The following is a 12,818-nucleotide window of genomic DNA, read 5'->3' as shown; positions in this document are numbered from 1 at the left end:
TCTCCCTGTTTCTCTGCCTTTTTCTCTCTTTCTCCCTCCCTCTTTCTCCTCTTATTCCTTTCTCTTCTGTCTCTTTCAGACAAACACACATGCGCAGTCTCTTTCTGTTTTTTTTTTTCATCCTCGCCTCTGACTGGCCTTTTTCTCTCTCTCTCTTGTTTCTCTCGCACAAATACACACTGTCTTTCTCTTCTTCTGCACACCCCCTTCACTCACTCTCTATCTCTCGCTCTCTCTCTCCGCTTCTCTTCCCCCACTCTTACTCTCTCCCTCCCCCTTCTCCTCTCCTCTCCTCTCTCTCTCTCATCACAGCAACTGTAAGTGCTCCCCCCACCACCACCCACCCACGACTCCCCACCCCCAGATGAAATATTAAATAACTCGGCCGATCCTGCTTTTGCTCTCGCTCCCCTCCCCCCACCCCACCCCAACCCCCGCCTCCCTCGGTTCTTGGCCTGATCGGTCTGATGGCGTGAAGCACACTGCCCCCCTTTGGCGAGAGCGGGGAACTGCGGGGGCCACAGTTCACCGTGTCAAGCCGCCGAGACTGCTGTTTTGCCTATGGTGGTCTCCATGGCAACGAAGAGCGAGGGAGGCACTGTGGGTCAAGCTGTTGCAGGTAATTTAGCCTCTGGTGAATTGGATGTATTTCTGCTATTGTTTTTGTGGCTTTATATATATACATAAATCACACCTCCAGGATTTGACACAGTGGGGGCTTTTTTTCTTTAGATTGTATGTCGAGAGTGTTACTTAACATTCATGCTGTATCCTATGTAAATACAGCAGGGAAAGTATGCCTTTCCACTGAAATGAATAATGAACTGTTGCATACAACAGCATTGCACAATGAGAATTTTAATGATATAGGCTTATGTCGTATTTACATTGCCCTTTCGGGCAGATCTGCATATATGACCCTAAACAAGGGTTTATTTGATGTCTGTCATAAAGTCTGTTATAATCTTCATACATACTTATGAAGTATACCCCCCTCATCCCTTCTAAATTAAAGAACAATGACATATATATATATATATATATTGCACACAACAAAATTTGTAGTATGATTTAAAAAAATACATATGGCATACTGTGAAGTGTATCAAATGCAAAATCAGTTGCTGAGTGACACGCTGAGTGTGTCACTCAGTGTAAGTGTGCGGTTGAAATGGGAATAATTATGTAGTGTGTCCATGTCAGTTGCTGTTGTTCAGGTTTTTTAGTATTCCCATCAGAGCAAAAAATTCCTCAGTGTGAACGTCAGTTCAATGTCATCCATTGTCTGCCATTGGGTGGGCCTGCAACCCAGCCCCAGCAACAACTTAATCACAATTTCCACCCTAGTCCACCACGTTTCCAGCACGCGTGTGTCATCAGGATCGCAATACACCACTAAATATATTGACCCCTTTTTTTGTCTTTTGGTGGCAAAACCAATGAAGAAAACCTCCACCCTCCTTTGCATCCACCCCCAGCACATTGACTCAGATAATCAATGTTGGAGGCAGTGTTGAATCCACATCTTTTTGCTCGGGCCAGTCATTGGCCAGCTCGCCATGCTGAGGCCCTCGGACAGGGGAGGGGACTGACGCAGGAGCTGGGACTTTTCGAATGCTGAGTCATGCTGACATGTGGCTGTGATTGCCCTATTGATTATCATTATTGATTAGCTATAGAGGCTGGCAAGGCTGCCTGCCATTAGGGAGGACAGATGCCGGATCGAGGGGGTTAGAGATGCGCTCTTTCTCCCCCCCCCCCCCCGTTCTATCCGGTGTCCGGTGCTCGATTGCCCAACCCGGGAAGGAACTGCGAGTGTGTCCAGTGCCCGCTCTGTGAAGATGCAGAACGCTCGGCCAAAAAAAGTCATTTACGACTCATTAAACTTATGACCCAAGAAACAGAAGCCTGAGCCTGTTCTTCGATGATAAATGGTCCTTGTGCCAAAATATTTCAGGCGTTTTGAAATAGTTATCCAAGGCACGCTCACAAGAAGTCTCAAGAATACAAAAGCTGTAGTGGTGTGTTGCATTTTATATTAACTTAACTCTTGTTGAGTGTGCATTTTCGAAATCGAACTATCTTCTCATTTAGTCCAAACGTGTGCCACACTCTCATGTGTCAGGTGTTCTCCTGTCCTATTTCTTCCTTTCCTTACATTTCCGAGATGGCATCAATCTCGGCGCTCGTGGCGGTGAGCGATCTGGGGGCGCTGCCATACTGCGGCGGCTCCTGCGCCCGTGCGGCACTCGACTCGACTCGGCTCCGCGGCGCAGCGCTTATCCCCTTTCATCTCGCCCCATTGTTGGAGCGATCTCATTAGCTCCAGCGTTCTCTCTCTCTCCCCCAGCCTCGGCGGAGGAGCGGAGCGAAGAGTGGAGGGGTGAGGACGCCGATACTGCTGCTCATGCTCTCAGCCATGGCATTTTGGGTGGATAATGAGGTCTAGGGTTTCAAATCCCCCCCCCCCCCCCCACACACACTCCCCAACCCTCAATGCCCCCCAGCTCCATCCGAATATCACTCACTCACTCACCAACCAACCCACCCACTCCCCACCATCCCCCACCTTCTTCCTTCTCTTCCTCCACCCTCCGCTCCACCCTCCCCTCCAAGCCCCATCGCCTTGAGCTACTGTGCAGACTGCTGGAGTGCCGGCTTCAGAAGCCCTCGCCCCCGTGAGTGGCAAGCGTGGCACGGGAGACGAGAGCAGAGCGTGCGGTGTGGTGCGGGGCGACGCGGGGTGACGCGGGGCGACGCGGGGCGACGCGTCTTCATGGTGATTGCCGCGCTGATGGCGGCCCTGTTCGCGCTGATGTAAGGTCCCTCCCTCTACAGATGGACGAGATTTGCCCTTTCGGGGGCTTTTCTGCAAGAGAACGAGGAGGAGGAGGAGAGGAGGCGGACGACAGATGTGATGGGGCAGAGTCGCGACATGGAGCAGCTTGAGAGGGAGGGATTCGGGAATCCATCTTGTGTAAAACCTTTTCACTATCTCACCTTCTCTTTCTCTCCCTCTCTCTCATACTCATATTCTCTCTCTTTCTTGCTTCACTCCTGTCTTCCCCATCTCTCTCACCCATTCCCTTAGTTCTCTCACTCTTTCACTCTCCCTCTCTCACTTCGCTCCTCTTTTCATCATCTCTCTCACCCATTCCCTTAGTTCTCTCACTCTTTCACTCTCCCTCTCTCACTTCGCTCCTCTTTTCATCATCTCTCTCACCCATCCTCTTGGTTCTCTCTCTCTCTCTCTCTCTCTCTCTGTCTCTCACTTCACTCCTCTTTTCCCCATCTCTTTCAACCATCCCTTAATTCTCACTCTCTATCTCTCTCTCACTTACCCTTATTCCTTTTCTCCCTCCTCTCCCTTAACTTTCTCTCTCTCTTTCACCCCTCCCTCCCTACTCCCTCTCCTCCTCCTGTCCTTCTTTTCCCACCTCTGACTGGAAGACTCCAATTTAGAGCCGGGCAACAGGTCGAAAATTGGGTGTATGATTGTGAAACAAGTGTATAATTCATCTATTTGTAGGATGATTATGCCACCCCCCCACCCATCTGTTTGTCACAAGTAGGAAACCCAAGTACCCCCCCCCCCCCACCACCTCGTCTCTACTCTTCCAGTCTATTTTAGCATTTGCGTCAGTAGCGACTCACACTGGGGGGTGGGGGGAGGTGGGCATAGCGAAGGCTATGATTAGAACGCTCTCCCAGAGGATGTATTGATATCGCACAGCAAGGTTATAGACTAGTTCTGCAGGGGAGGGGGAGGTGGAGCTGCTGGTGGTGGTGGTGCTGGGGATGGAAAGAGAGAGATGGACTAGACACATAAAGAAGCCGCACGGCTCAATGGAAACCTCCTCCTCCACATCCTCCACCTCCTTTTTACGACTAACGAGTGCAGAGGAGGTATGGGGTGATAGGCCTGGAGGAAATGCACTTTTCATGAGGCCCACTATTATGCATTCATAATGCATTGTGACATGCGATAAATTATACAGGGACGCCATAAAGGATTCATGACTGATTATCGGTTACATTTTGGTCTGTGAGGACATTTGATTCAAAATCGCTGATAGAAAAAGCTGTGAAAGTTTTATGTGACCATAATAAACTTTTGTAATTCATTAGTCATTGGTATTAAAAAAGCATTTATGTTACACGCCAGATAAAAAAAAAAATAGTAGATAAATGAACAGACAGGCAGATTGGGAAAAAAAGACTAAATGTTGTCTGGCGTCCATTTCTGAGACACACAACGATAATATGTCTATCTCTCTCCCCACCCCCTTTCCTTATGCAATGTGCAGCAATCTCTTGGGAGAAGCACTTGCTTGGTCTACCATTATTTATTTTTTATTTCTCTCTTATATAATGACTATTTCATATCATGATTGATGCTCATTATGATGTTCAACGACTTAAAGTCTACAGTATGGGGGGGAGTTATATAACACACATAGCCAGCCATTATATACATCTCGGAACTTTGCGTCGGTATCTATTTGCGGATGGTGAACATGTTTGTGAAAACCTATGTTACACCTGCACCGTCAGAAAATGTTCTCTAGCTGCATCTCTCTCTCTCTCTTTTCCTCCCTTATTCTCTCTCCCTCTCTTTCTCTCCCTTCGCTGCCTCCTCTCACCCAACCTGTCAGCTCGCACCGTTGCTGTGACTACGGGAAATTGTCATGGCAACCCCCGGCGGAGGGGGACGGAGGAGGGAGGGGGAGGAGGAGGAAAGAGAGACAGCGAGAAAGAGAGAGAGAGAGAGAGAGAGAGAGACAGAGATAGAGACAGAGACTGGTAGAGAAGTCCACAGAGAAAAGAGAGAGTGCATGTCTCCTCCTCGGGTACACAGTGAAGAGGCTGTAGAACTGTGTATGTGGTTCTCCCCGGTGCTTTATCAGAGCCGGCATCAGCTAGCTTCACAATGAAGTAAATGGCAAAAAGAAACTCCATTTGGTCGCCATAACGACAGCTATTAATTACAGTCTGCATATAGGCATTGTGGGGGGAGAGGGGCTGGGAGATATACAAGTAGTGCCCAGTGTGTGGTGTGTGTGTGTGTGTGTGTGTGTGTGTGTGTGTGCATGTTTGCATATATATATATTTTTGTGTGTTTTGTGTGTTAGTGTGTGTATGTCACACGCTTGTGGCTGTGTGTGTGCGCGCGTGTACATGTGTATGTGTACGTTTGCATGTGTGTGTGTGTGTGTGTTTGGACTATGTTTTGTGTGTGTGTTGTCATGGCCTCATCTGTGAGATGGCAGCCAGGCTGTTTCAATAGCCCAGGAGGAGGGGGAGGTGTGGGTGACTTGTGATGAGAAAGGAGCATAGACACAGGTCAGTGCTTTTGGAAAATATATGTTTAACCTCATTACCTGCGCTATGGACGTGAATGCGTTTGGCAGGTTGACTGATTCATTGACCACCCCCCACTCCTACCCCACACCCCACGCCACCTTGCTCACGCGTCCTCCTCTCCCCCGCCTGCTCCCAAAGGGGCATAAAAAAGAGGGCTGGTTCTCACTCGCTCACATCAAGAATACATTGAAAAGGACCGTGGCAAATCAATGTCCAATCAATCGTCTTTATTTTTTCACCGAGCCTCCGTGGTCAGCCATACAGGTTGGGAGTTAGGGGGAGAGCCTTAGCTGCTTTGAACCTGCATTTCCGAAGCTGGTTCATAATTGATGAAAGCGTCGGTGCTGAGATGCCCCGGCGGCTCTTGTTCCTTCACTAGCAGAAGCGCAGCTGACAGTCTGGCACTAAATATGATAATCATATGCTGCTTCATGTCTACCTGTAATACCTGTCCATATTGCCCTCCCCCAATTAATAGCTCAATACATTGATCAATGGTGATGGAATTTCTAAGGCATTGGAATCACCACCTTGTCTTGTTTGCCCCTGTTCCTAAATGCCATCGATTGGACAGCTGTCCTAGGAGACTTTAATTCTTCTGATTACCATGAAGACGCTCTGAGCAGTAATTAAAACCGAAACCTTGATGAGGGAAAAAAAAACCTCACCCACCCCCAACCCCCAAAACATATACCTGGCCATCTCCCGGCGTCTGGTTCGTTAACAAGGTCAGGAGAAAAAGGTCAGCTTATCAGAGGAGTCCGCTGACCCTCCTGGCCATTTGCAGTCGCAACGCTCCGTGGAGTGCATGTAATTTGTGTACATAAAACTTTAATGGCTGTAGTAATGGCTTGTGACCAGTTTCAAAATGGAGGGGGGGGGGGGGGGTTGAGGGTGATGGTTGGGTCTTAACAGAGGCAAACTGGTGAGGAGGACTGGAGGATCGAAGAAAGGAAGAGTCCTGTGTTTTGTTAAAAACTCTCTACTGGGTAAGAAGGTCGCTTCGCTTGCAGAGAATGGAGGGTTACGGTGATGGAGAGCGCGAGCGATCTTTCTCATTAGAGTCGAATTTGCGAGGGTGATTGGTGTGGCTGACCCAATATGAGACGTAATGGAAGTGGACCTGTGCAGAGGGGCGACTACAATCTCAGAGACCGGCAGCGTCGTAATCACATTAATCACACCATCTCACATGCAGACACACACACACACACACACACAGACTGTGACACACACGTACACACACACGCTCTGCTTTCTCATTTACCTGTAAATGACCGAATCAGGAGAAATAGGTCAAATTAGACTGGGAATTAATCCAATCTGGTCGAATCGATTTCATTACAGACAGAAATCTGATGTATGTAATTCACTTGAAGCTCGGAGTGCACAGAGTTCAGCCCACTGTTGAATAGATCTGATGGGTCTGATGCTGAGCACTGCAGATTTAATTCACGGCCGCACACATTCAAATTATCCCTTGTCCTCTTTCATGAAACATGAAACATCTGACCACACAAGCCATTTGCTAGTCTTCCACAGAGGGAGATTCATATGGGGAACAGTACTAGTAGATAGTGAATAATAGAACCGTGGTTATTTACTGACAGGAGTTTGCAGTTGATTATCTCCTGACAAACAATATGGGTAACAATTCCTAGGGAATAACTTCTTTATAATACATTTCAAACACAGTTATACAGAGTAAGTGATATGACATGCAATGAATGTGCTATGGAGATAGTTAGTTGTTCGAGTTTTGGTTATTTCCGTACTTGTAAAGCTTGTAAACACATTTTGGATATCATGATTATCTGAAGGCACACACAGATACACAAGATATATACACAAGACACAATGTATATCGGCTGAGCGAAATTGACCAAATATTTCAATTAGGAAAATATTAAACACAGAACAGAAATGGAACCCAGTTAAATGAACGGTGGTCTACTACACATTCCTTTTTCTTTCTTTCTTTCTTTCTTTCTTTCTTTCTTTCTTTCTTTCTTTCTTTCTTTCTCTCAGCCCTCCTGTCACATGCATCAAACATGGCTGATGTCATATTTCATCAGGTTCCTTCCCCGTGTAATCGGACATGGTGGCTCCTGCCACTGCTGAGCCGTGTCCTTTGAAGGGCTCCTTTCTTTGAACTCATCGCCCGTCTCCTCATTTCCCTCGGCCTTGTGGGAGATATGCACCTCTCTCCCGCTTCTTCCTCCACCTCCTCTTCTTCATCTTCTTCTTCTTCGTCTTCCTCCTCTTCTCTGCGCCGGCTTCTCCTGCGTGGCCCGGTATCAGCCCCCTCCTGCAGAGAGACGGGGCAGGAAATTGGATTTCACAGACAGCTCGAACTGCAGGGCCCCTGTTCTGCTTCTCCCTTTTCTCTCTCTCTCTCTCTCTCTCTCCTCCTCTCTCTCTCTTTCTCTTCCTCACCCTCTCTTCCTTTATTTCTCTGGCTCCCGTCTCATCTGCAGGGAGGCAGGAGGCGAGAGTGGATCATGAGGGAAGGTGAGAGCCCAAACAGACTATTCTGGAGTGGAGGACGTGTCTAACAGTGTGGAAGGCTGTAAAGCTATTCACAATGCTACCATTTCCATAATGAAGGAGGTGGGGGGAAAAAAGACATCCTTTTCTTCAGTGGACCACAATGAAGCCGTTGCTCGTAAACAAATGCAAATAGCCGGCCTGATCTAAAGTGCTTTTGGGTAATGGCTATTGAGAGGGTATTTCGTTTTTGTGTGACCTGCTAAGGTGCGCTCTGTGGTGAAGGCCACACACTTCCTGATTACCAGAATTTTGCCCTAGAGGAGAAAATGGTTTGACACAAAAATTGGCTTCCTCAGAAACTTGGCTTCCTTGATTGCAGAATCCAAGATCATTTCACAATCTTTGAGCCATTTTTCACATCAAAATAACAGGGTTTCTTCAGTTTATTTCTACAAAAATCTGAAAACATATTTAGCCTCTATTTTGAATTTCTGAAGTATTTACGGACATAAATTCTACATTCAAATGTGCTTATGCATTTGGATCTACTCATATTTGTTCTATGCATAGGTGTGCGCTTCCACAACACTATAGATAGACTGATATGCATCCTGGTCTTCTACACTTTCATACACTTTTATTAGCTGCTTTCAGACACGTCCTCCGCAGTATATGCGGAGCTTTGTCAAACGGAGGTCCGACCCTTTGGGTGATTCAGATATGATGCTAACATGCTGACATTTTGCGGTCATATGTGTGAACGACACACATGAACAGAATCTCCGCGTGGTTGAACAGGTTGAACATGGTTGAACACTCACTTGAATTTGCTTCGTTCAGACACAAGCTCATTTACATAATGTCCGTCGGAAATACTAGGAGGGGAGTAGTGTAAGAGCCGGCTAAGTTCGGAATTCCAAATAGCTGGTTATGTTGTTCAGATTGCGGACTTACACCTAGGTCTGAAAGCAGCTATTGTATTTCATTCCACCTCAATATCTTGCAGGGTTTAATCTGACATATTCACTCTAGACGCATACATCTAACAAACCTTTTGGGCTCCAGGTAAAATCTGATCTCAGTAAGGAGGAATAAGGACCTTTACAAAGTTTGTATTGAAGTTTCTCGAGATGTAGCCTCATTGTTTTTGGTACTGACTTGCAGAGACCAAATGGGAGATGGGTGACCTTAAGAAAAAGCATGCCCAATGACTAACACCACCTTGCATCCCCCAGACGAAACCTCGCATCCCCTACAAGCGTCGGTGTCCTTTAAAAAGACTGCCTTTGAATGGAGAGGAAAAAACCCTCCTTGACAGCGGCCATTAATCGTACGCTGTTATGTGGCTGTTATTGGAGCCTTTATGTAACACACATCATCTAACACACATCCATTTTCCCTGGCGCCACTGTTCTCACGACGCCACCCCTCTTCATTTCGGAGTGTCGCCCGGGCCCGCCGATGACAGCGACACCGGCCTCCGCGGAGGCCGGCGTTTTGATTAAGGGACACACATCCGTCCGGCGGAGATCATTTGCCATGCAGTTGAGAGCAATAATACACATGAATTCTTCACTTTGGTCGCCTGACCAGATTAATCAGCCGTTGTGGCCCTGGTCCTGTTCAGTTTAATGCGACTCATCCATTATGGCTGGGAACGTCTGGCCGCATGATAATACCTTAGTCATCAAAGCAAGCAATGAAGGCTGCTCCCACCCGGGCCCTGTGCAGTGCTCGGTGCACGCGCCAAATCTGCAGGTCTGTGTCTGGGGTGTTGGGGTATGTGAGAATGTGTGTGACATACGCAGACAGAGTGAGAGAGAAAGAAAGAGAGAAAGAGAGAGAGTTGGTGCAAGACAGAGTGCAGAAAGTTAACCATCTGTTTGAGAGAGCATGTGTGTGTTTGAATGTGTGGTGTGGTGTGTGTGTGTATTTGAATAGGATTGGGGGGCTTGCCATCTGTTAGATTGGGTTGGGGACTGTGTGTGTGTGTGTGTGTTGTGCGTGTGTGTGTGTGTGTGTGTGTGTGTGTCTGTGTGTGTGTGTGTGTGTGTGTGTTTGTGTGTGTGTGTATGTACATAGTCAATTAGAATGTTCTGTGAATATTCCAGTGTGTATATGTATCATCAACTTAAAAAGCAGTATGTAATTGCATGCAATTTTGTGCAAGAATGGTTTAGCAGGGGAATGTGCATCACCATACAGTATATCCCTCTGTACATTAGGACCTCTGAGAGAATATTTGCAATACCAGACTGACGTCTAGATGTACAGTATGTTTAAGTGTGTGTGTGTACGTGTGTGTTTGTGTGGGCGTGCGTGTATGTGTCTGTGTGTGTGTAAATGTGAGCGTGATTGTTAGAGCACTTATGTGTCTGTCTGGCTATCTGTCTGTGTGTCGGCAGTGTGTGCGTGCGTGCGTGTGTGTGTGTGAATGTGAGCGTGATTGTTAGAGCACTAATTTATACAGTTATGTAAGTATCAGCAAACACAATTACGAAATGTTTGTTGTTGTGTGTACTGTCTTAGCTACTGCTGTGTGTGTTTGATGCATATATTGTAAGTGTGTATGTGTGTGTGTGCATGTGTGTGTGTGTATGTGTGCGTCCATGTGTGTGTGTGTGTGTGTGTATGTGTGTGTGTATGTGTGTGTGTGTATGTGTGCATCCATGTGTGTGTGCATGTGTGTGTGTATGTTGCCTCTGTGGCCTGTCAGCCGTATTTGACTGCACGAGTGTGACGGGCCCAGCTGTGGCTTCAGCACTGATCTGATCAGTGGTGATTGATTTTATCAGCACTGCAGTGATGCAAGGGTCTGGCCCTCTGCCCCGACACACACACACACACACACACACCTGTCCAAACAGCCGCATCCTGATTGATTAGAAGGACACAGCGTAGCAGTCCGATGACCAATGCATACGTTAAGAAGCAACACAACCTCCCTCTGCTATGCTAAGCACCGGGGGAAGGGATGGTCAGTCTAAGCGCTTACCAGCCCTTAAGTCGTCCCTATTGTGCTGTCTCAGACTGTGTGTATTGTGTAACTGTGGTTGGATGGTGACTTATGCATACCTGATGCCAGCATACCAGTTCAGGCGTGAGGAGTGTGCTCTCTGAGCATGAACAATATATTGCAACTGCATGAAATGTTTATCAAGCATTGTTTTGAAGGATGCTTGATGTATGGGTATAATTTAAGGCATGCATAAAAAAGCCAATACGTTCACTGAGCTGGACTCGGGGCACAGGCGGGCAAAACTATAAACAAAAACTTGATATGACATGGAAATGAATCAAGTTTAATACCGTGTATGTTAGCGTTACGGCGCCGGGTGCTAACAAAGCAGGATGTATGGTTAATACAAATGCCACATCAACTGAAACAATCTCATCTGTTATCTCCTCGGGGTAAAGATGTGTTCTTGTTATAATGGCTGATGTTATTAGATGATGCTATTGACGATAAAACTTAATGTCATTACATTCAGCTGAGCCCCATATGCACTATACACGGACCGGAGTGATCCCAGTGCTGATCAGACCCTGAAGAAGAGGAGGGGAAGGAACATGTCTCGCACTGACAGAGATGGAGGGATAGAGAGAGACAGGAAGAGGAAGACAGGTGGATGAACTGATCAATCACCCAACTGTCACACGGTCTGAGGGGAGAGCAAAAGAAAAGATGAGAATGGTGAAGGGGAGGGGGGGGGGGGCGTCTTCAGTCTGAAATGAAAACCTGTGGGGAAAAAAAATGACCAAGCAATGTTTATGATATGGCCTCGACCAAAATTAGTGCTAGAGTGAAAATGACTGTGTTTGTGATTGTGTCCTAAGTGATCCCACTGATGTAGAAAATACAGCACTGCTGATGCTAATGGTGAAGATAATGACAACAGGAGGAAGGGGATGAGGTAGAAGAGGAGATAACATCTCCTAACAGCTCTATTCAGAGGACACTTTGCAAGATAAGCAAGCAACATACATTACCGGTAAATGCATAACACATACTCTCATTTACTGTACAGACATTTCATAGAAAGGACCTTTAAGCATTTGTGGTTTAAACCATCTCTACATTTTTTTGTGGCCATATGAGAGACTATGACAAAAATCTGGTTGTATTTTCAGGAGAGAAAATACACAGAATGTGATACATATCACACAGGAAAGGTATATTTGATTTAGCTCAGTTTCATAGCCAATGTCTGTCTTTTAAAGAGCTGCCCTATTTACATACCTGCTAATTAACACACAGGCCACAAAACACAGATTAGAACTCTGTTAGACCATTACTAAGAACTAAAAGCTCTAAAAGCTGGCTTGCAACATACATATTTGGTTGTGGCACTGCTTTCTCAGAATAAGTCTCTCTGCATTATATCAATACAGCTGCACATAAACCTCATAAGCCTCTACAATTCATATTTAAATTAAAACCACATGGTATATCTGAATATAACCCAAGAGAACCCTTGAAAATCAGCCTGGAGATAGTAAGAGTCCACTTTTGATCATTGACACATTTTACTATTCAGGGGGTGGACATCAACTCCCATCTGAGATAAATATCAAAAGGTAAGCATGGATTGAAAGAATCTTGCAGAGGGAACTGATATACTACTGAATGAGTCTGGATTTCCCCTTCTCAGCAGAGGACTAAACTGATCCCTTTTTCTATCCTCAACATGGAGGGAACCATTTAGAATTCATTGTAGAACCTTATGGTTCTAATTGGCTCTCAACAAGGGTTTTCCTCTGGGACTTTTTTTTATCCCTCTCTCCGATTTCTTTTTTTTTACGAGGGGTGTTTTGATAAAGGACAAGCAGATTCAAGAGAGAGAGAGAGAGAGAGAGGACTCAAGGCTGGCTCATTAAGATGAAGGTCAAGATGTGCATTCAGCACGCCTCACAATAGCCTTCGCGTATGTCTCCACATTCCTCCTTTTGTTCTACGCGGCACA

Source organism: Alosa pseudoharengus, unplaced genomic scaffold (assembly GCF_046254945.1).
Source record: "Alosa pseudoharengus isolate Yale_2024_CS ecotype anadromous, Long Island Sound unplaced genomic scaffold, YU_APseudo_1.1 YU_APseudo_1.1_scf_24, whole genome shotgun sequence".
In the NCBI taxonomy this organism is placed as follows: domain Eukaryota; kingdom Metazoa; phylum Chordata; class Actinopteri; order Clupeiformes; family Clupeidae; genus Alosa; species Alosa pseudoharengus.
This window is presented reverse-complemented; position numbering follows the sequence as displayed.